General features: G+C 41.4%; 1 long non-coding RNA gene across 3 annotated transcripts; it reads right to left on the bottom strand.

The window, feature by feature from the left end:
• Positions 1 to 828: 828 nt before the first annotated feature.
• On the bottom strand, positions 829 to 18,684 carry LOC131515201 (uncharacterized). 3 transcript variants are annotated; one of them, XR_009263511.1, is made up of 4 exons: positions 18,626 to 18,684; positions 18,374 to 18,528; positions 17,403 to 17,641; positions 832 to 1,927 (listed from the first exon to the last, which is right to left on the bottom strand). It is a non-coding gene; the product is annotated as an uncharacterized LOC131515201 (long non-coding RNA). The 3 variants fall into 3 exon arrangements; XR_009263515.1 differs by having other exon boundaries at positions 829 to 1,927; positions 18,199 to 18,665; XR_009263510.1 differs by having other exon boundaries at positions 830 to 1,927; positions 18,374 to 18,665.
• Between the last annotated feature and the right edge of the window lie 1,383 nt (positions 18,685 to 20,067).

Here is a 20,067-nt window from a genome sequence, read left to right as displayed (position 1 = left end):
CCAACCATGTGAGTTGGGCTCCAGGTACGTCCTATCTCCTCATAAGCACGAATTCGTTATTATGCAGGTGTTATGCTATGTGCCAGGGATTTATAGTTAGGGTCTGTTCTTATCTTCACGGAGATCATAGCTAAGGTGAGTGAGGTGTATGTGAGGGATAAACATGTTAACAAACTACCCATAATACATTACAATTCAGCATGAAACCAGCAGCGCCTGGGTGGCTCAGTTGGTTAAGCGTCTGGCTCTTGGTTTCTGCTCAGACCTCACGGTTTCGTGGGTTTGAGCTTCGCATCAGGGTTCTGTGCTGCCAGTGTGGAGCCTGCTTGGGACTGTCTCTCTCCCTCTCTCTCTGCCCCTCCTCCGCTCACGTTGTTTCTGTCTCTCTCGAAATAAATAAACTTAAAGGCATGAAACCAACTGCATAAATAATGTGCTGCAGAATTGATGAGGAAGAAGGAGTCAGTTGTGCTTTTGGGTAAGGAGAAGGAGTGAGGCTGGTTGGAAGTGGGCTTTGGGACATGAGGATCGTTTGTATCAGGCATCATAAACAAACTGAGAAAACGTAAAAATAGTTTGCAACCAATAACTCCACAGAGGATTCTGTGGCTTTCATTGCTTCCTGAAAGCATTATTCATTCACGTGTTGATTCAGTAAACATTTGCTGCCTGGGCCAGGCCCTGGCTAGTCCCTGAGGATGCAGGAATGAGCAAGAGCGTCCATTTCCCTGCCCTGTGGAGGATGAAAGTCTCACGGAGAGGGACAAAAGCCAATCGGCTCCTTACCCTGTGATTTATTTGCTAACAGTCATGAGAAGTACAAGTTGAAGGGTGCCTCGAAAGGGGCCTGAACTTGTCTCTAGGAAGTGAGAGGCTGTTAGGATAGGCTCTTTTAAGGAAGGAGTGTTTAAGTTGGGATGCAGAAGATGATTAGGATTTAGTTAAGGGAACAGGGTAAGCATCCCTGAAACAGGGAGTTGTTACGGGCTGAATTGTGTACCCCTGAAATTCCTTTGTTGAAGGCTTAACCCCCCAGTACCTCAGAATGTGGCTGCATTTGGACATAGGGCCTCTATAGGAGTGATAAGGTTAAAATGAAGCTGTTAGAGTGAGCACTGATTTCATTTGACTGGTGTCATCACGAGAGAAAATTAGGATACACGGAAAGATAGCAGGCTTGCAGGTGCACAGAGGGAAGACCATGTGACCACACAGCAAGAAGACGGCCATTTGCAAGTCAAGGAGAGGCCTAAAAGGAAATAAACTCTGCTCACACCTTCATCTTGGACTTCTAGCCTCCAGAACTGCGAGACAACACATTTCTGTTGTTTAAGCCACCCAGTGTGTGGTATTTTGTTATGGCAGTCCTAACAAGTACACAGTGGCATAGCGTGCTGAGACCCTTGGGTATGGAGGCACTATTGCAGTAGGGTCCCCTATCTAAGGAAAGAAAAAAATAACCTCCAGGCAACCTTGCTCTTCGCTTACTCGACAACATCCCTCACGACCTTGTACCATGAGACCACTTAATCAGACTACATGTTTGGGTGTTACCGTATATGGGAGACAAAGAAGGAAAAAAATACATTAAAAAACTAGGCCACATGGCGTTCGGGGCTCAGTTCTTCGGCTAAGAACCCAACGGAGCGGTGTCAGCAGGAATGAAGTTGCTTCCTGGAAAGAAAAGCCTCCGTGTCATGACTCTCTGTGGCAGAATCCTGCTACGCTATGGTTGCGTACTGGAGAGGTGGCAGGTGTGGCTGGTGACATTCTTGCTGTTTGACCCGGTTAAGTCTATCCCCTGTCCCTGGAAGTAGGTGTTCTCTCCCGGAAGACAAAGGTCCTGGGCTGATGGACATCCTTGAGGTTCCTCCTGTGTCTGTGATGCTGTATGTTCAAAGCATTGAACCTTTATAATCCCAGAGCACTAGGGAGTAAATGGACAAAGTGATTATTTGCAAATAATTCAAAAAAGCTCACAACACTTTGAAAACAATTCTTTTTTGCCCCCGTAGTTTAAATGTATAATTGACAAATAAAAATAAATACACTTAAAGTGTACAGTATGATGATTTGATATACATATACTTTGTGAAATGATTACCACAGTCAGGTTAATGATTATAGCCATCATCTCACATAGTTACATTTTGTGTGTGTGTTAAAAACGCTTAAGATGGGGCACCTGGGTGGTTGAGTGTCCAACTTTAGCTCAAGTCAAGATTTCATGGTTTGTTAGTTTGAGCCCTACATTGGGCTCTGTGCTGCTGACAGCTCAGAGCCTGGAGCCTGCTTCAGATTCTGTGTCTCTTTCTCTCTGCCCCTCCCCCACTCATGCTCTGTCTCTCAAAATAAAAATAGGGACGCCTGGGTGGCTCAGTCAGCTAAGCGTCTGACTTTGGCTCAGGTCATGATCTCAGTTTGTGGGTTTGAGCCCCGCGTTGGGCTCTGTGCTGACAGCTTAGAGCCTGGAGCCTGCTTCGAATTCTCCCTCTCTCTCTGTTCCTCCCCCGCTCATGCTCTGTCTCTCTGTCTCTCTCTCTCTCCTTCAAAAATAAATAAAAACATTAATAAAAAAATAAAAATAAACATTAAAAATTTTTTTTAATTACAAAAAATAAATACAAACACTGAAAATCTGTCTTAGCAAATTACGCTATTATTAACCATAGTTACCATGCTGTACATTATTTTCCCAGAACTTACTCATTTTATAACTGAAGGCTTGTATCCATTCACCAAAATCTCTCCATTTTCCCCAAACTGCAACCCCTGGTATTGTTCTATTCTCTACTCTCTGTGAACTTGGCATTTCTTTTCCTTTATTTTACACATGTAAGTGAGATCATGCAATATTTGTTTTTCTCTGTCTGGCTTATTTCATTTAGCATAATGTCCTCTAAAGCTCATCTATTTGTTTGCAAGTGCCGATCATGGCTAAAAAATATTCCATCATATATATCTATATATCTATATATATATATGTATATATGTACACATATATGATGGAATACTGTTCACCATACACACACACACACACACACACACACACACACATATATATCAGTATATATAGGCATCTATATGTATGAGAGTATATGTATGCCACATCTTCTTTATCCATTCACCCATCTATAGATACTTCAGGTTTTTTCCATATCTTGGCTATTGTGAATAATGTTGCAGTGAACTTTGGAGTGCGCATATCTCTTTGAGATACTGTTTTACATTTTCTTTAGAAATACACCCAGAAGTGGGATTGGTAGTTCTGTTTTTAATTTTTTGAGGAAGCTCCATATTGTTTTCCAGAAAGGGTGAACCAATTTACTTTCATATCAACATTGCAAAAGGTTTCCCTTTTCTCCACCTCCTTGCAAAGATTTATCTCTTGTCTTTTTCCTAAAAGACATCCTAAGGTGTATGAGCTGTTAGCTCCTGGGGGTTTTGATTTGCATTTCCCTGGTGATTAGTGATGTTAAGCACTTTTTTATGTACCTATTGGCCATTTGTATGTCTTTTTTTTAAATGTTTATTTATTTTGACAGAGAGAGAAAGCACATGAGTGGGGGAGGAGCAGAGAGAGGGCAAGAGAGTGAGAATCCCAAGCAGGTTCCCTGCTGTCAGTGCAGAGCCCAACATGGGGCCCGATCCCATGAACAGTGAGATCATGACCTGAGTCAAAATCAAGAGTCAGATGCATACGTGACTGAGCCACTCAGGCACCCCCATTTGTATGTCATCTTTGGAAAAATGTCTTTTCAGTCTTTTGCCCATTTTTAATTAGATTATTTGTATGTTGCTACTGAGTTGTATAGGTTTGTTATATCTGTTGCATATTAGCCCATCATGAGATATATGGTTTGTAGATTTTTTTTTCCTAATCCATAATTTGCCTTTTCATTTTATTGATTATTTCCTTTGTCATTCATGAGAATTTTAGTTTGATGTAGTCCCACTCATTTTTCCTTTGGTTGCATGTGCCTTTGGTGTGATATCCAAAAAGTCACTGCCAAGATTAAAGTTCAAGGAGCATTTTTCCCGATGTTTTCTTCTAAGAGTTTTTAATTTCAGGTCTTATATTTAAATCTTTAATCCATTTAAAATTAATTTTTGTGAGAGGTATAAGATAGGGGTCCAATTTCATTTTTTTTGCATGTGGATATCCAGTTTTCTTGGCACCACCTGTTGAAGAGACTGTCCTTTCTCTATTGTATGTTCTTTTCACCCCTATCCAAGATTAGTTCACTGTATATGTGCAGGTTTTTTCTGGGATCTCTGTTCCATCGACCTATGTGTCTGTTTTCATGCCAATAATATACCATTTTGATTGCTATATAGCTTCATAATATAGTTTGAAATTAGAAAACGTGATACCTCCAACTTTGCTTTGACAATTCAGAATCTTTTGTGGTTCCATAAAAAAATTTTTTTTTGCTTTGTTCATTATAAGCCAATATCTTTTTTTCTTATTAAGTTTTTTAAGTTAATTCCAGTACTGCTAACATACAGTGTTACATCAGTTTCAGATGTATAATATAGTGACTCAGTAATTCTATGCATTACGCTGTACTCATTATGGTAACTGTACTCTTACCTTACTCTTACTCCATCACCTATTGTACCCATCCCCCCAACCCATCTCCCCTCTGGTAACTATCATTTTGTTCTCGAGAGTTAAGAGTCTGTTTCTCAGGGGCACCTGGGTGGTTCGGTCAGTTAAACGTCTGACTTCGGCTCAGGTCATGATCTCCCGGTTCATGGGTTCAAGCCCCGCATCGGGCTCTGTGCTGACAGCTCAGAGCCTGGAGCCTGCTTCAGATTCTGTGTCTCCCTCTCTCTCTGCCCCTCCCCTGTTCATGCTTTTTCTATGTCTGTCTCTCAACAATAACTAAATGTTAAAAAAATTAAAAAAAAAAAACAAATGCAGTGGATTTCTGTACCTTGATTTTGTATCCAGCAGCTTCACTGAATTCGTTTATCAATTCTAGGAGTTTTTTGGTGCAGTGTTTAGAGTTTTCTCTATATCATATCATGTCACCTGCAAATAGTGAAAGTTTTACTTCTTCCTTACCAATTTGGATATCCTTTTATTTCTTATTTCTTCTTCTGATTGCTGAAGCTAGGACTTCCAGTACTGTGTGAAATAATAGTGGTGAGAGTGTACATCCCTGTCTTGTTCCTGTCCTTTGGGGGAAAGCTCTTAGTTTTTCCCCATTAAGGATGATGTTTGCTGTGGGCTTTTCATATAAGACCTTTATTATGTTGAGCTATGTTCTCTCTAAACCCATTTTGTTGAGGTTTTTATCATGAATGGATGTGTTGTAGTTTGTCAAATGCATTTTTCTTTTGTGTGTGTATGTGTGTGCTTTTATGTATGCGTATTAGACTTTGTTTATTCTTTTTTACATTTTATTTTATTTATTTGTTTGTTTGTTTATTTTTAATGTTACCTACAACACCCATTGCTCCTCCCAACAAGTGCTGTCCTCAATGCCCATCACCCATTTTCTCCTCTCAAATGCCTTTTTCTAAAGGTAGTTTTTTTTCCCTATATCTGTGAAAATACCATTGGAATTTGATAGAGATTGAACTGAATCTTTATATTGCTTTGAGTAGTATGGACATTTTAACAGTGTTAATTCTTTTAGTCCATGATAATGGGAATACCTATTTATATCTTCTTCAGTTTCTTTCATTAATGTCTTAGTAGTTTTCAGTACATAGGTACCTCCTTGGTGAGAGAAAATTTATGCCTGGGTGTTTTATTGTATTTTCTATTGTTAACTTTCAAAATAAAAATCAGTTATTTTGCTGGCAAAAAATAGGTTTATTTGGGAATAACAGAGACTTGTAGTTCAGGACATGCAGGCTATGACAAAACCATAGGCAAGTCTAACACAAAGGAGAGGAACATTATTTTTTGGAGAAGAAGGAGGAAATTGGGAGGGGTTGTTTTGAATGAAAGTCCATTTGAGAAACACAGGAGTTCAGAGTGATGGTGGGTTTCTTGTGGAGTAAGTTGCAGGCATGATTGATTTCTTGTAGGAGATTCAAGGTACATCTTATCTTGTTGGAACCTGTAATTGATCATTCTTTCCTGTTGATGATTCCTCTGTTAGGGTCTGTAAGTGACAATTCTTCCTGTAACTGACATTGAGCTGTACCAGTTCCCCCTACTAGTTTCCCACATACACTTCAGTGAGGATTCTCTTTATTTATTTTCACAATATTAGTGTAAATTCGATTATTTTCCTAATTTCTTTTTCCAGAGAAATTCGCTGTTAGTGTATAGAATTGCAGCTGATTTGTGTATGTTGGTTTTGCATCCTGCAACCTTACTAAATTCAACTTATTTTAGCCATTTTTTCGTGGAGCCTTTAGGGTTTTCTTTACATAAGATCATGCTGTATACAGAGGTAATTTTACTTGTTTCAACCTAATTTGGATGCCTTTTACTTCTTTTTCTTACCTGCTTGCTCTATTTTGGACTTCCAGTACTATGGTGAATAGAAGTGGCAAGAATAGTCGTCTTTGTCGTGGTGCTGATTTTAGAAGAAAAGATTTTAGCTTTTTACCATTGAGTGTGACTCTGTCAGCGTTTTATGTATTGCCTTTATTATGTTGCAGTACATGTGAAGTATGTATGTTCTTCTACTTATTTGTGGAGAATTTTTATCGTGGAAGGATGTTGAGTTTTATCAGATGCTTTTTCTGCATCTTATTGAGTTGATCGTAATTTTTATCCTTCATTCTGTTAATGTGGTATTTCGCATTAATTGACTTTCATATTTTGAACCATCCTTGCACCCTTGGGATAAGTTGAACTTGATTATGGCGTATGATCCTTTAAATGTGCTGTTGAATTCTGTTTGTTGTACTTTGCATTTGATCCTGACTTCTGTTCCCTGGCTTAGCAATCGCTTGGATGGCTTCTGGTATCCTGGATGCCATTAGTCCTGTAGAGTTGTTGATATTCTTCCCTCCAAAACTAATAATAGGTAACATGAATTGAGCTTAAAACATGTGCCAGGCACTATACAAAGTATGTTACATCTATCCTGTCTTTTATGATGAGGATATTGAGGCACCATGAATCTATGTAACTTGCTCAAGGATCCACATTTTCATGCAGAGGAGCAGAAACTTGCGTCTAGCAGCCTGTCTTTATACACCATACTTTTAACCTGTATTATATACTGCCTCTGTGTAATGATATCCCAGCAACATTGTGAGAACAAAATGAGACTCTGCATTGTCTCATGCACATAGGAGTGCACATAAGAGGCATGTAATGTATTACTACATAAAAGGTAGAAAACAAATATTGCCTCTAACTTGCAAAGCTCTTCCATTATGCTTGATGCTCATATTCTAGCACACAATAGTCAAACAGTGACAAATATGGACGCATTGACACCCCCATGTCTAAGAAGGAAGGACGAATGTGTGGCACTAGATCCTGAGGGGCTTAGTGGGCACAGATCTTGAAGATCTCATGGGGAACCGGCTGTTTAAGATGACCAGCGGCAGAGTCTCCTGGCTTCACACACCTTTAGGAGGTCATTTCCTGCTCTTGCCTAGATCCTATAAGCATAGGCCTAACCTCTTTCTCTGCAGACTGGTTTCCTAATTTGTGCTTGACTTGGGCAGCCTGCTCAGATGCCCCCCCACCCCACCAAAATTTCCAATCACCTTTCCACCCTTTTAAACTCTACTATGGGTAGAGAGATAAGTGGAGTTAAGCTCTTCTCCAATGATACCAGATAAAGTGGCAAGGTATCTAGGGAAATTACGCAAATGGAATAGTGGTGCAAGAGATACTTTGCACCGTGTGCCTTTTTCACTCGTTTGGCTCTATATCCTGTGAATGTATTATTTATTCCTACAAAATGAGATCCAGAACTAATGCATAAATAAACAAATACATAAATCATGTTCCCTAGGTGATTTTGCTGCTTAGCCAGGTTTGAGAATCACTGCATTAACTCATCACAAGGGACGGAAACAAACTCAAAGTGCTTAGCCCATTTATCAGCCTTCTAGTGAAGTCATCCGCCTGGCACCCCCAGTGCTTGCTAGAGAGCCCAGGGGAGGGTGCTCAACAAGCATTTGTTGAGTTTAAATCAATCCTTACCTTTTCTCTACAACAGACTGAGATGAGCTTGGTCTGTTGACTTCTGTATCTTTACATACCACCTGCAGACTAATGGCCACATTATCACATCTTGTGTGAAAGCCTCCAGTTTCCAAATGCATATCCCTGAAATGTATTTCACTGGGGCTCCTTGTCTGATCCTGTTCTTTCAAAATTATACATTGTGCTCTTTTTGAGATTAATTTGGAAAGGGCCTTGGGCCAAAAGTTAGAACTCTATGAATACAGGGACTAGTGGGAGTTTAGGGAAGAATTTATGGAGGAGGGCACAACTTGACCAGGACTATGAGAATGATTCAAATTTTCACTGTCCAGTGCAACCACAGGAAAGATAGACCTGGAGCTAAGAGACTCCAGGTGGGGGGGTACAGGAGCAGGAATTATAGCATCAGGAAGAGCCTCAAGCGGGAAAGTATGTTTGGGAGCACTTAGCTATAGGAAAGGACACCAGGAGATGCAGGCTGGAGAGAGGGAGGGGCCAGCTCATAACAAACAATCTCAAGGTATTGGGCTTCATGTGCATACACAGGAAATTATCATTACTATAGTATTCGTATTAGTAAGACCTTCTTGGGGAGATGAGACAGATCCTGGCCTTGGAGCTAAATTTAGGGCTGTGGTTTTAAACAAGAAATGTGTCCCAAAGTTTGCTGCAGAAGCAGAACAGTTCAAGTGAAACCATGCTCTCCAGGAAAAGAATGTGTTCTCGGGGTAGATTGAGCCAGGTTTTGATGTTTGATGAACCTGCTGAGAATAATGAGGAGAGAGGTAGTGAGTGGGCAGAATAAGGAGATAATCATTCGTTAAAGAATAAAGTGTGGAAGCAGAGAAATAACATTTCTCTTCTCAGCATAATGGGGAAAGAACGAGGTGGGTGACGATAAAGGTGGTCCAGGGTGAATGGAGGATGCAAGTGACAGAAATCAATTCCTGACAACAGTGTATCTGTTCTCAGCTCGGAGGCAGAGCCAACCTGGACTTTTGCTCCATATCCTCCGCTCAGTGAATCCCTCTCCTGTTCCCTAAAGTGTTTCTCACAGAACCATTGTTGGAAAGGGTGGGAGGTGCTCTTCCACCCCCATGTGAAGGCTGCCAGGCAGCCAGCTTGCCCTGCGTCTGCCTGCCTCCCCACAGATGGCAAGGGACCCCAGACAACGTGAAAGACGCCCCGTCAATGGAAAATGGAGCAAAAGAAAGCACCCCCTACGTGAGCCCTGTTTGCCCACAAGTGTTTTGAGGCAGGAAATAGGAAGGGAATTATGCAAAAGTATCTTCTCTCAGAAAGTCAGTGTCATTCCTCCAGAGCAGCAGAGAAACCTGTGGAGTATGGCTCACACTTACAGATTCCACCCCCATGCTGGATAGTTGTTTGTTTCTGCAGACTAAGAAGGCCTAAAAGGTGGGAGTTACCTTGTGATGGAACGGGATGCAAAATGTCTCTCGCCTAGTCGGTTTCAGGTCTTACAAAGCAAGGCAGATTCCTTAACGGTATTATATTTTCCTGTCTGTCATTTTTTCTGTTTGTTTTTTTTTTCTCAATATATGAAATTTATTGTCAAATTGGTTTCCATACAACACCCAGTGCTTATCCCAAAAGGTGCCCTCCTCAATACCCATCCCCCACCCTCCCCTCCCTCCCACCCCCCATCAACCCTCAGTTTGTTCTCAGTTTTTAACAGTCTCTTATGCTTTGGCTCTCTCCCACTCTAACCGGTTTTTTTTTTTTTCCTTCCCCTCCCCCATGGGTTTCTGTTAAGTTTCTCAGGATCCACATAAGAGTGAAACCATATGGTATCTGTCTTTCTCTGTATGGCTTATTTCACTTAGCATCACACTCTCCAGTTCCATCCACGTTGCTACAAAAGGCCATATTTCATTCTTTCTCATTGCCACATAGTATTCCATTGTGTATATAAACCAAAATTTCTTTATCCATTCATCAGTTGATGGACATTTAGGCTTTTTCCATAATTTGGCTATTGTTGAGAGTGCTGCTATAAACATTGGGGTACAAGTTCCCTATGCATCAGCACTCCTGTATCCTTTGGGTAAATTCCTAGCAGTACTATTGCTGGGTCATAGGGTAGGTCTATTTTTAATTTTCTGAGGAACCTCCACACTGCTTTCCAGAGCGGCTGCACCAGTTTGCATTCCCACCAACAGTGCAAGAGGGTTCCCATTTCTCCACATCCTCTCCAGCATCTATAGTCTCCTGATTTGTTCATTTTGGCCACTCTTATTGGCGTGAGGTGATATCTGAGCGTGGTTTTGATTTGTATTTCCCTGATAAGGAGCGACGTTGAACATCTTTTCATGTGCCTGTTGGCCATCCGGATGTCTTCTTTAGAGAAGTGTCTATTCATGTTTTCTGCCCATTTCTTCACTGGGTTATTTGTTTCTCGGGTGTGGAGTTTGGTGAGCTCTTTATAGATTTTGGATACTAGCCCTTTGTCCGACGTGTCATTTGCAAATATCTTTTCCCATTCCGTTGGTTGCCTTTTAGTTTTGTTGGTTGTTTCCTTTGCTGTGCAGAAGCTTTTTATCTTCATAAGGTCCCAGTAATTCATTTTTGCTTTTAATTCCCTTGCCTTTGGGAATGTGCCGAGTAAGAGATTGCTACGGCTGAGGTCAGAGAGGTCCTTTCCTGCTTTCTCCTCTAGGGTTTTGATGGTTTCCTGTCTCACATTCAGGTCCTTTATCCATTTTGAGTTTATTTTTGGGAATGGTGTGAGAAAGTGGTCTAGTTTCAACCTTCTGCATGTTGCTGTCCAGTTCTCCCAGCACCATTTGTTAAAGAGACTGTCTTTTTTCCATTGGATGTTCTTTCCTGCTTTGTCAAAGATGAGTTGGCCATACGTTTGTGGGTCTAGTTCTGGGGTTTCTATTCTATTCCATTGGTCTGTGTGTCTGTTTTTGTGCCAATACCATGCTGTCTTGATGATGACAGCTTTGTAGTAGCGGCTAAAGTCTGGGATTGTGATGCCTCCTGCTTTGGTCTTCTTCAAAATTACTTTGGCTATTCGGGGCCTTTTGTGGTTCCATATGAATTTTAGGATTGCTTGTTCTAGTTTCGAGAAGAATGCTGGTGCAATTTTGATTGTGATTGCATTGAATGTGTAGATAGCTTTGGGTAGTATTGACATTTTGACAATATTTATTCTTCCAATCCATGAGCACGGAATGTTTTTCCATTTCTTTAGATCTTCTTCAATTTCCTTCATAAGCTTTCTATAGTTTTCAGCATACAGATCTTTTACATCTTTGGTTAGATTTATTCCTAGGTATTTTATGCTTCTTGGTGCAATTGTGAATGGGATCAGTTTCTTTATTTGTCTTTCTGTTGTTCATTGTTAGTGTATAAGAATGCAACGGATTTCTGTACATTGATTTTGTATCCTGCAACTTTGCTGAATTCATGTATCAGTTCTAGCAGACTTTTGGTGGAGTCTATCGGATTTTCCATGTATAATATCATGTCATCTGCAAAAAGTGAAAGCTTGACTTCATCTTTGCCAATTTTGATGCCTTTGATTTCCTTTTGTTGTCTGATTGCTGATGCTAGAACTTCCAACCTATATTAAACAACAGCAGTGAGAGTGGGCATCCCTGTCGTGCTCCTGATCTCAGGGAAAAAGCTCAGTTTTTCCCCATTGAGGATGATGTTAGCTGTGGGCTTTTCATAAATGGCTTTTATGATCTGTAAGTATGTTCCTTCTATCCCAACTTTCTCAAGGGTTTTTATTAAGAAAGGGTGCTGGATTTTGTCAAAGGCCTTTTCTGCATCGATTGACAGGATCATATGGTTCTTCTCTTTTTTTTTTATTAATATGATGTATCACGTTGATTGATTTGCGAATGTTGAACCAGCCCTGCATCCCAGGAATGAATCCCACTTGATCATGGTGAATAATTCTTTTTATATGCCATTGAATTCGATTTGCTAGTATCTTATTGAGAATTTTTGCATCCATATTCATCACGGATATTGGCCTGTAGTTCTCTTTTTTTACTGGGTCTCTGTCTGGTTTAGGAATCAAAGTAATACTGGCTTCATAGAATGAGTCTGAAAGTTTTCCTTCCCTTTCTATTTCTTGGAATAGCTTGAGAAGGATAGGTATTATCTCTGCTTTAAACGTCTGGTAGAACTCCCCTGGGAAGCCATCTGGTCCTGGACTCTTATTTGTTGGGAGATTTTTGATAACCGATTCAATTTCTTCGCTGGTTATGGGTCTGTTCAAGCTTTCTATTTCCTCCTGGTTGAGTTTTGGAAGAGTGTGGGTGTTTAGGAATTTGTCCATTTCTTCCAGGTTGTCCAATTCGTTGGCATATAATTTTTCATAGTATTCCCTGATAATTGCTTGTATCTCTGAGGGATTGGTTGTAATAATTCCATTTTCATTCATGATTTTATCTATGTGGGTCATCTCCCTTTTCTTTTGGAGAAGCCTGGCTAGAGGTTTATCAATTTTGTTTATTTTTTCAAAAAACCAACTCTTGGTTTCATTGATCTGCTCTACAGTTTTTTTTAGATTGTATATTGTTTATTTCTGCTCTGACCTTTATTATTTCTCTTCTTCTGCTGGGTTTAGGCTGTCTTTGCTGTTCTGCTTCTATTTCCTTTAGGTGTGCTGTTAGATTTTGTATTTGGGATTTTTCTTGTTTCTTGAGATAGGCCTGGATTGCAATGTATTTTCCTCTCAGGACTGCCTTCGCTGCATCCCAAAGCGTTTGGATTGTTGTATTTTCATTTTCGTTTGTTTCCATATATTTTTTAATTTCTTCTCTAATTGCTTGGTTGACCCACTCATTCGTTAGTAGGGTGTTCTTTAACCTCCATGCTTTTGGAGGTTTTCCAGACTTTTTCCTGTGATTGATTTCAAGCTTCATAGCATTGTGGTCTGAAAGTTTGCATGGTATAATTTCAATTCTTAAAAACTTATGAACGGCTGTTTTGTGACTCAGTATGTGATCTATCTTGGAGAGTGTTCCATGTGCACTCAAGAAGAAAGTATATTCTGTTGCTTTGGGATGCAGAGTTCTAAATATATCTGTCAAGTCCATCTGATCCAATGTATCATTCAGGGCCCTTGTTTCTTTATTGACTGTGTGTCTAGATGATCTATCCATTTCTGTAAGTGGGGTGTTAAAGTCCCCTGCAATGACCACATTCTTATCAATAAGGTTGCTTATGTTTATGAGTAATTGTTTTATATATTTGGGGGCTCTGGTATTCGGCGCATAGACATTTATAATTGTTAGCTCTTCCTGATGGATAGACCCTGTAATTATTATATAATGCCCTTGTTCATCTCTTGTTACAGCCTTTAATTTAAAGTCTAGTTTGTCTGATATAAGTATGACTACTCCAGCTTTCTTTTGACTTCCAGTAGCATGATAAATAGTTCTCCATCCCCTCACTCTCAATCTAAAGGTGTCCTCAAATCTAAAATGAGTCTCTTGTAGACAGCAAATAGATGGGTCTTGGTTTTTTATCCATTCTGATACCCTATGTCTTTTGGTTGGCGCATTTAATCCATTTACATTCAGTGTTATTACAGAAAGATACGGGTTTAGAGTCATTGTGATGTCTGTATGTGTTATGCTTGTAGTGATGTCTCTGGTACTTTGTCTCACAGGATCCCCCTTAGGATCTCTTGTAGGGCTGGTTTAGTGGTGACAAATTCCTTCAGTTTTTGTTTGTTTGGGAAGACCTTTATCTCTCCTTCTATTCTACATGACAGACTTGCTGGATAAAGGATTCTCTGCTGCATATTTTTTCTGTTTAGCACACTAAAGATATCATGCCAATCCTTTCTGGCCTGCCAAGTTTCAAAAGAGATCAGTCATGAGTCTTATAGGTCTCCCTTTATATGTGAGGGCACATTTATCCCTTGCTTTCAGAATTTTCTCTTTATCCTTGTGTTTTGCCAGTTTCACTATGATATGTCGTGCAGAAGATCGATTCAAGTTACGTCTGAAGGGAGTTCTCTGTGCCTCTTGGATTTCAGTGCCTTTTTCCTTCCCCAGTTCAGGGAAGTTCTCAGCTATTATTTCTTCAAGTACCCCTTCAGCACCTTTCCCTCTCTCTTCCTCCTCTGGGATACCAATTATGCGTATATTATTTCTTTTTAGTGTATCACTTAGTTCTCTAATTTTCCCCTCATACTCCTGGATTTTTTTATCTCTCTTTTTCTTAGCTTCCTCTTTTTCCATAACTTTATCTTCTAGTTCACCTATGCTCTCCTCTGCCTCTTCAAGCCAAGCCGTTGTGGTTTCCATTTTGTTTTGCATTTCGTTTAAAGCATTTTTCAGCTCCTCGTGACTGTTCCTTAGTCCCTTGATCTCTGTGGCAAGGGATTCTCTGCTGTCCTCTATACTGTTTTCAAGCCCAGCGATTAATTTTATGACTATTATTCTAAATTCACTTTCTGTTATATTATTTAAATCCTTTTTGATCAGTTCATTAGCTGTTGTTATTTCCTGGAGATTCTTCTGAGGGGAATTCTTCCGTTTGGTCATTTTGGATAGTCCCTGGAGTGGTGAGGACCTGCAGGGCACTTCCCCTGTGCTGTGGCGTATAACTGGAGTCGGTGGGCGGGGCCGCAGTCCAACCTGATGTCTGCCCCCAGCCCACCGGTGGGGCCACAGTCAGACTGGTGTGTGCCTTCTCTTCCCCTCTCCTAGGGGCGGGATTCACTGTGGGGTGGCGTGGCCCGTCTGGGCTACTTGCACACTGCCAGGCTTGTGGTGCTGGGGATCTGGCGTATTAGCTGGGGTGGGTAGGCAAGGTGCACGGGGGCAGGAGGGGCAGGCTTAGCTCGCTTCTCCTTAGGTGATCCACTTCAGGAGGGGCCCTGTGGCAGCGGGAGGGAGTCAGATCCGCTGCCGGAGGTTTGGCTCTGCAGGAGCACAGAGTTGGGTGTTTGCGCTGAGCGAGCAAGTTCCCTGGCAGGACCTGGGTCCCTTTGGGATTTTGGCTGGGGGATGGGCGAGGGAGATGGCGCTGGCGAGCGCCTTTGTTCCCCGCCAAGCTGAGCTCTGCCGTCCGGGGGCTCAGCAGCTCTCCCTCCCTTTGTCCTCCAGCCTTCCCGCTTTCTGAGCAGAGCTGTTAACTTATGACCTCCCAGACGCTAAGTCGCGCTTGCTGTCAAGTCACGCTTGCTGTCGGAACACAGTCCGTCCGGCCCCTCCGCTTTTGCCAGCCAGACTCAGGGGCTCTGCTTGGCCGGCGAGCCACCCCTCCGCCCCGGCTCCCTCCCGCCAGTCCGTGGAGTGCGCACCGCCTCGCCGCCCTGCCTACCCTCTTCCGTGGGCCTCTCGTCTGCGCTTGGCTCTGGAGACTCCTTTCTGCTAATCCTCTGGTGGTTTTCTGGGTTCTTTAGGCAGGTGTCGGTGGAATCTAAGTGATCAGCAGGACGCGCGGTGAGCCCAGCATCCTCCTATGCTGCCATCTTCCCTCCTTTTTTCTGTTTAAATTTCCGTTAAGAGCTCTTCGCACGTGATATGGGGCTGAACGTAGAAAAGATTCTCTTCAGGGACCAGTGTGGGATAGAACCCACACTTGTTAACTCTGTCTGGGCCAGTGAAATTTCCCCTTAGGCTAACATGTAAGTGGCTTTCTCAGTCTTGATCTGTAAGGGCTATGCAATGTCAATTTGTATGGGCAAAGGTCTAAGGGCACACAGAGACCAGAGCGTCCCTTTGCTTCTGTGGCTGAACATCAACCTCAGCAAGGCAAGACCAGCACAAGGTTAAGGTGAGTAACGTGCCTAAGGCCAAAATTTAAGGAGGCACTCACTCTTGGGGGTCACTTAAGTTCAGGGTCAACCCTGACAGCCTCCTTAAATTTTTGTTCTCCAAATGCCTCACTCTGGTCCCTGCCCAGAGCCTCAGTGTTCCATTCACAAACACTCAGACATTTCATGCCTTGATATTTTATGCAACTGCATCAACATTTATCCAGTAGATGTATTTCTAAACATTATTCACAAATTTATTCACAAATATTGAGAAGCTTCATCTCCTTCTTAGGATCTTCTACTGGCAGTGACCCAACCATGTTAACTTCGTATTTTCCTTATTGCTTCGTGCAGAGAAACTTAAAAGCACTGCAGGAAGTTGACATTAAACGAATTGATAGAAGAGAAATAACCTTGGGTGATCACCTCCCAGATTCACCTGTTGCACAAGTTTGTTTTCATGTGTAATTTTCTGTACGTTGAGACCACCTGTGTTGAATTTGGATTCCTCTAATTCACTGTTGCCCAGACCACAAGAGGCTAAACAAAATAAGAGTGACCATCACTTGTCTTTATTGCCCACCCATCATGCGTACACTCTAGATCAAGGCTATGTGCTATATTACACTCTCTTACAATACCCAACCGATCCTGGATTCTCAGGGTTGAAATAAGTGGGGACATATTTAACTACCTGGAGAAAATTATTTTTTCATTCTATAGTTCTTGAGTCAGTATCTTGCCAAACAAGGGCATCTCTGTCAGTCTGAGTCACAGGATTCAAATCCTTTGGTTTTAACCTTTAGTGTAAACCAAGAGGTCACTTTTGGCCAGTTCAAGGCTGAATCCAAGACAGTTTTAAGACTATAGCCGACAGAAGACATCTATAAGTCACCTCCCTCTGAGTATCAGAAGTTCTGCTATCTATGTTAGTCATTGCTGAATGCTCTGGCAGTATGATAACTGAATATCTAAGAGGGATGTTACATTTCACATGGGTGGCTCTATCATCATTTCCTTTGTGACTGTTTCCACCATTGCTTTTATGTTTAAAAGGCCCTCACCTGTTTACTGTTAAAAAACAAAATTCACCTCAGTAAATTTTGTGTATTTTATTGGCTCTATTCAATGATCCACGAATCAGGAAGCATCCAACGTAATAGAGAGAAGGGATCTCCAAAGAACTGTACAAAATGAAAAACTTTTATAGGCAGAAGAGAACAGGAACAAGAAGTTATACTAGGCACAAAAGTAGGTTGGTTACTGTAAGGTTACCAACTTTCCTTTAGGGGAAGGCAGGCATCTATTAAGGGATTCCTGAATAATTCCATTTCCAGGAGAGTCAAACTGTAATTAAGTCAAGTCTCGCTTTGGTGATATGGGGCTTAGCATAAGCAACTCCACTTGACGTCTGTTGTCTTGTTTTTAACAATTCTCCCTTTCTGGTTAGACTCTTAGCCTAAGAGATGTGGTTAAAAAAAAAAAAAAAGACTTAAGGCAATAGCTTACCAGCTCCTCCCAGCTACTGCTTGGGAGTTCTCACAATTTTTGCTGAATATCTGTGTGCTGTTCACAGGTCATGATGTCCAGTTCACATTCTCCAAGTCAGTCATTCCTGTTGTTCCTTTTCTGTCTTAGAGAGATCATTTGGTTGGTAGTTCCTGTGTTCTAGATTTAGAGCTGTTTGTCTTTGGAATGTTTTTCTTTCCCCCTGGGTACATGGTTTCGTTTAGCTCAGGGAAGAAGGCCTAAAAAAAAAAGTTCCTGTTAGGCTCTGAATATCTGCTTCCAATTTGGCCAATTTTTGGCCATAGAGCTACTTTAAAAAAGTCCTTTCAAATATCTTGTCAGATTTCATCCGGGACAAACAGCAAATATTCTTGGCTGTATTGAACAAGCCCTTGGACACAAGAGGTATCTCCAAAGAGGGTGCAAGGGTTACTATCCTTGAAGATCCAGTGCCACTCCCAAAATATCCTAAAGAAAGAAAGACTTAGACATTTTATCTGAGAGCTAGTAACAGTTAGTGGGACCCTTGCTGCAGATGGAATACAACTCACATTTCTGTCCAGGCATATTTTGCAGCTCCCAACTCCCAAACCGCGACTGAGCTTCTGTATACACTCGAACTGGCAGCCTGCATGTGGCAGGCAGGCATAAAGCAAAGCCAGGTTGTTGGGACACAAAACAAGAGAAACAAGGACATAGTTTTCCCTAGGAGACAAAGGATCAGCAACCAGCAAGTGCCCTCAAACCAAATTTATGAGTCTGGATTTGGAAAGGAAGGGACAACCTGAGATTTTACCTCCTTCTCTCTACTGGACAGTACAGAGATCCAGAATAGCTGACTCTGGTGTGAATTCTCATCCTTTGCTGGCTTCTGACAGTTTCCCCAGGATCCCATCTGCTGTCTCCAGAGCGAGTGAGGTTGAAAGTAGGGAGTATAGCCCTGGTATCTACGAGAATTTGGCAAGGTTTACCATTAATTTTAATTTTAGTTTCCTCTTGAAGCTTTAAGGAAATAACATCTAGCAGTTTACTGGAGCATTCCTCAGGATCCCCTCAAGTATGGGACCAGCCCAGATGGTATGGGGGCTCCTCACTTGGTGGACTTTTGTTGCTGGTCTTCAAGTCTCTTCAGAGGGGAAACAAAATTCAGAGAGAGGATTAGTAGACTGAGTAGTCAGGTAAGGGAGGATGGAGGGGAGCAGTGGGAGTCACATTAGTCTTACATAGTCATGTCTTAGTTTTCCCTTGTATCTTCAATTCTCCTTAGACTTTTGGAATCTTGAGGCCTATCAGAGGCTTCTAAATTCCAATTACAATAGGTACTCTCCCCTGTTTATTTGAGTTAGTAGCCCTGGCTTTCAACTTCATTCCTTAAATGAATGATCTTATCTAATGGGAATGTTCTCCATATTGGCCGTTTTAATTTTAGACTGTCTTTGTAAGATTCTGCCATTTTTATAGACACGTACAGCTTCAGAGATCTGTAGGTCTGTAGGTATAAGTAGGTATGGTAGAAGGTGGCACATTGGTTTCTTCGAAACTTCTAAGCCTTGGGTTTCTCAGAGCCAAATTAATGACTAAGAGGCATTAAATACAAGCAGATAGGGACAGACCAGTGGCCACAAGATCTCCATGGTACTAGCATATTTTTTTGTGAAGGAAGAATGAAACGGTAGGGCATCATCTGACAGAGCTGACACTGGGAGATCTCCAACGTAGTCAATAGGTATTTAATGGAAGGCACAGCAGGCTAATTTGAAAATGGCAGCAGAAGTAGGGAGGGGCTTTTTCTCTGTAATACTGGATAAGTGTAAGGAATCCACAAGAGAAAGGTCTGAGGGATGCTCAATAGTCTGGCCCCTGTGAATTCTCCACACCAATGAGCCAGAGCTCCTGCCAGGATGCAGTCCTGCCTAGAGGAATAACTGCTCAGAGAAGCAAACCAAACAGAACAGAGACAAAGGGACAAAGAAGGGGAAAAGGGGGAATGGGAATAGCCAGGAAATCAGAGGAAGCAGGCTGCCCTACTTTGGAACATTGTAAAACAACAGGAGAGGGACCTTTGAGAAGTTATAAAAGCTATCGTGAACCACGCCTCATTCTAAAAGTTCAAGGAACGAATTTCAGCACAAAAATCAGCAATAGGCAAGTATGAAAGTCAAATCCATACCAAGTTATTGTAAGAAAAAGCAAAATAAGGAGCAGAATAGCATCCCTGCAGACAGTGAAAGCATGCCAGAAAGATATGCTCTCAAAATAGATTAAAACTATGACCTACTATTTCAAAACAAACTGAAAGATTAAGAAAATGATGTAAGACATTAAAGGATAGGGCAAATCGGAATTAGAAAGAACTCAGAAATGAGGTGATAACGCTCAGGAAAGGACTCAAGATAATGTAAAAATCTGTGGTGCTTAGAGATTTTTTTTTTTTTACCAAATGATTAGAGTGACATAGATGTAGGAGGACCCATGAGCATTATTAGATATATAGGTACTTGTAAAACTAAAACTCATTGAGAGCTAAGTTCATAATTACTACATACTGTGACCATTTACATCCGGTAGAACTCCAGTAAATGTAGCGGGCGGGCATGGCTAGAGCATGTGCCAAAATAATTTTAACGTTTCCACCGATCATATTGTACTATTGATTGTACTATTG

The sequence above is a fragment of the Neofelis nebulosa genome, chromosome 1 (assembly GCF_028018385.1).
Source record: "Neofelis nebulosa isolate mNeoNeb1 chromosome 1, mNeoNeb1.pri, whole genome shotgun sequence".
NCBI classification, from domain to species: domain Eukaryota; kingdom Metazoa; phylum Chordata; class Mammalia; order Carnivora; family Felidae; genus Neofelis; species Neofelis nebulosa.
This window is presented reverse-complemented; position numbering and strand designations above follow the sequence as displayed.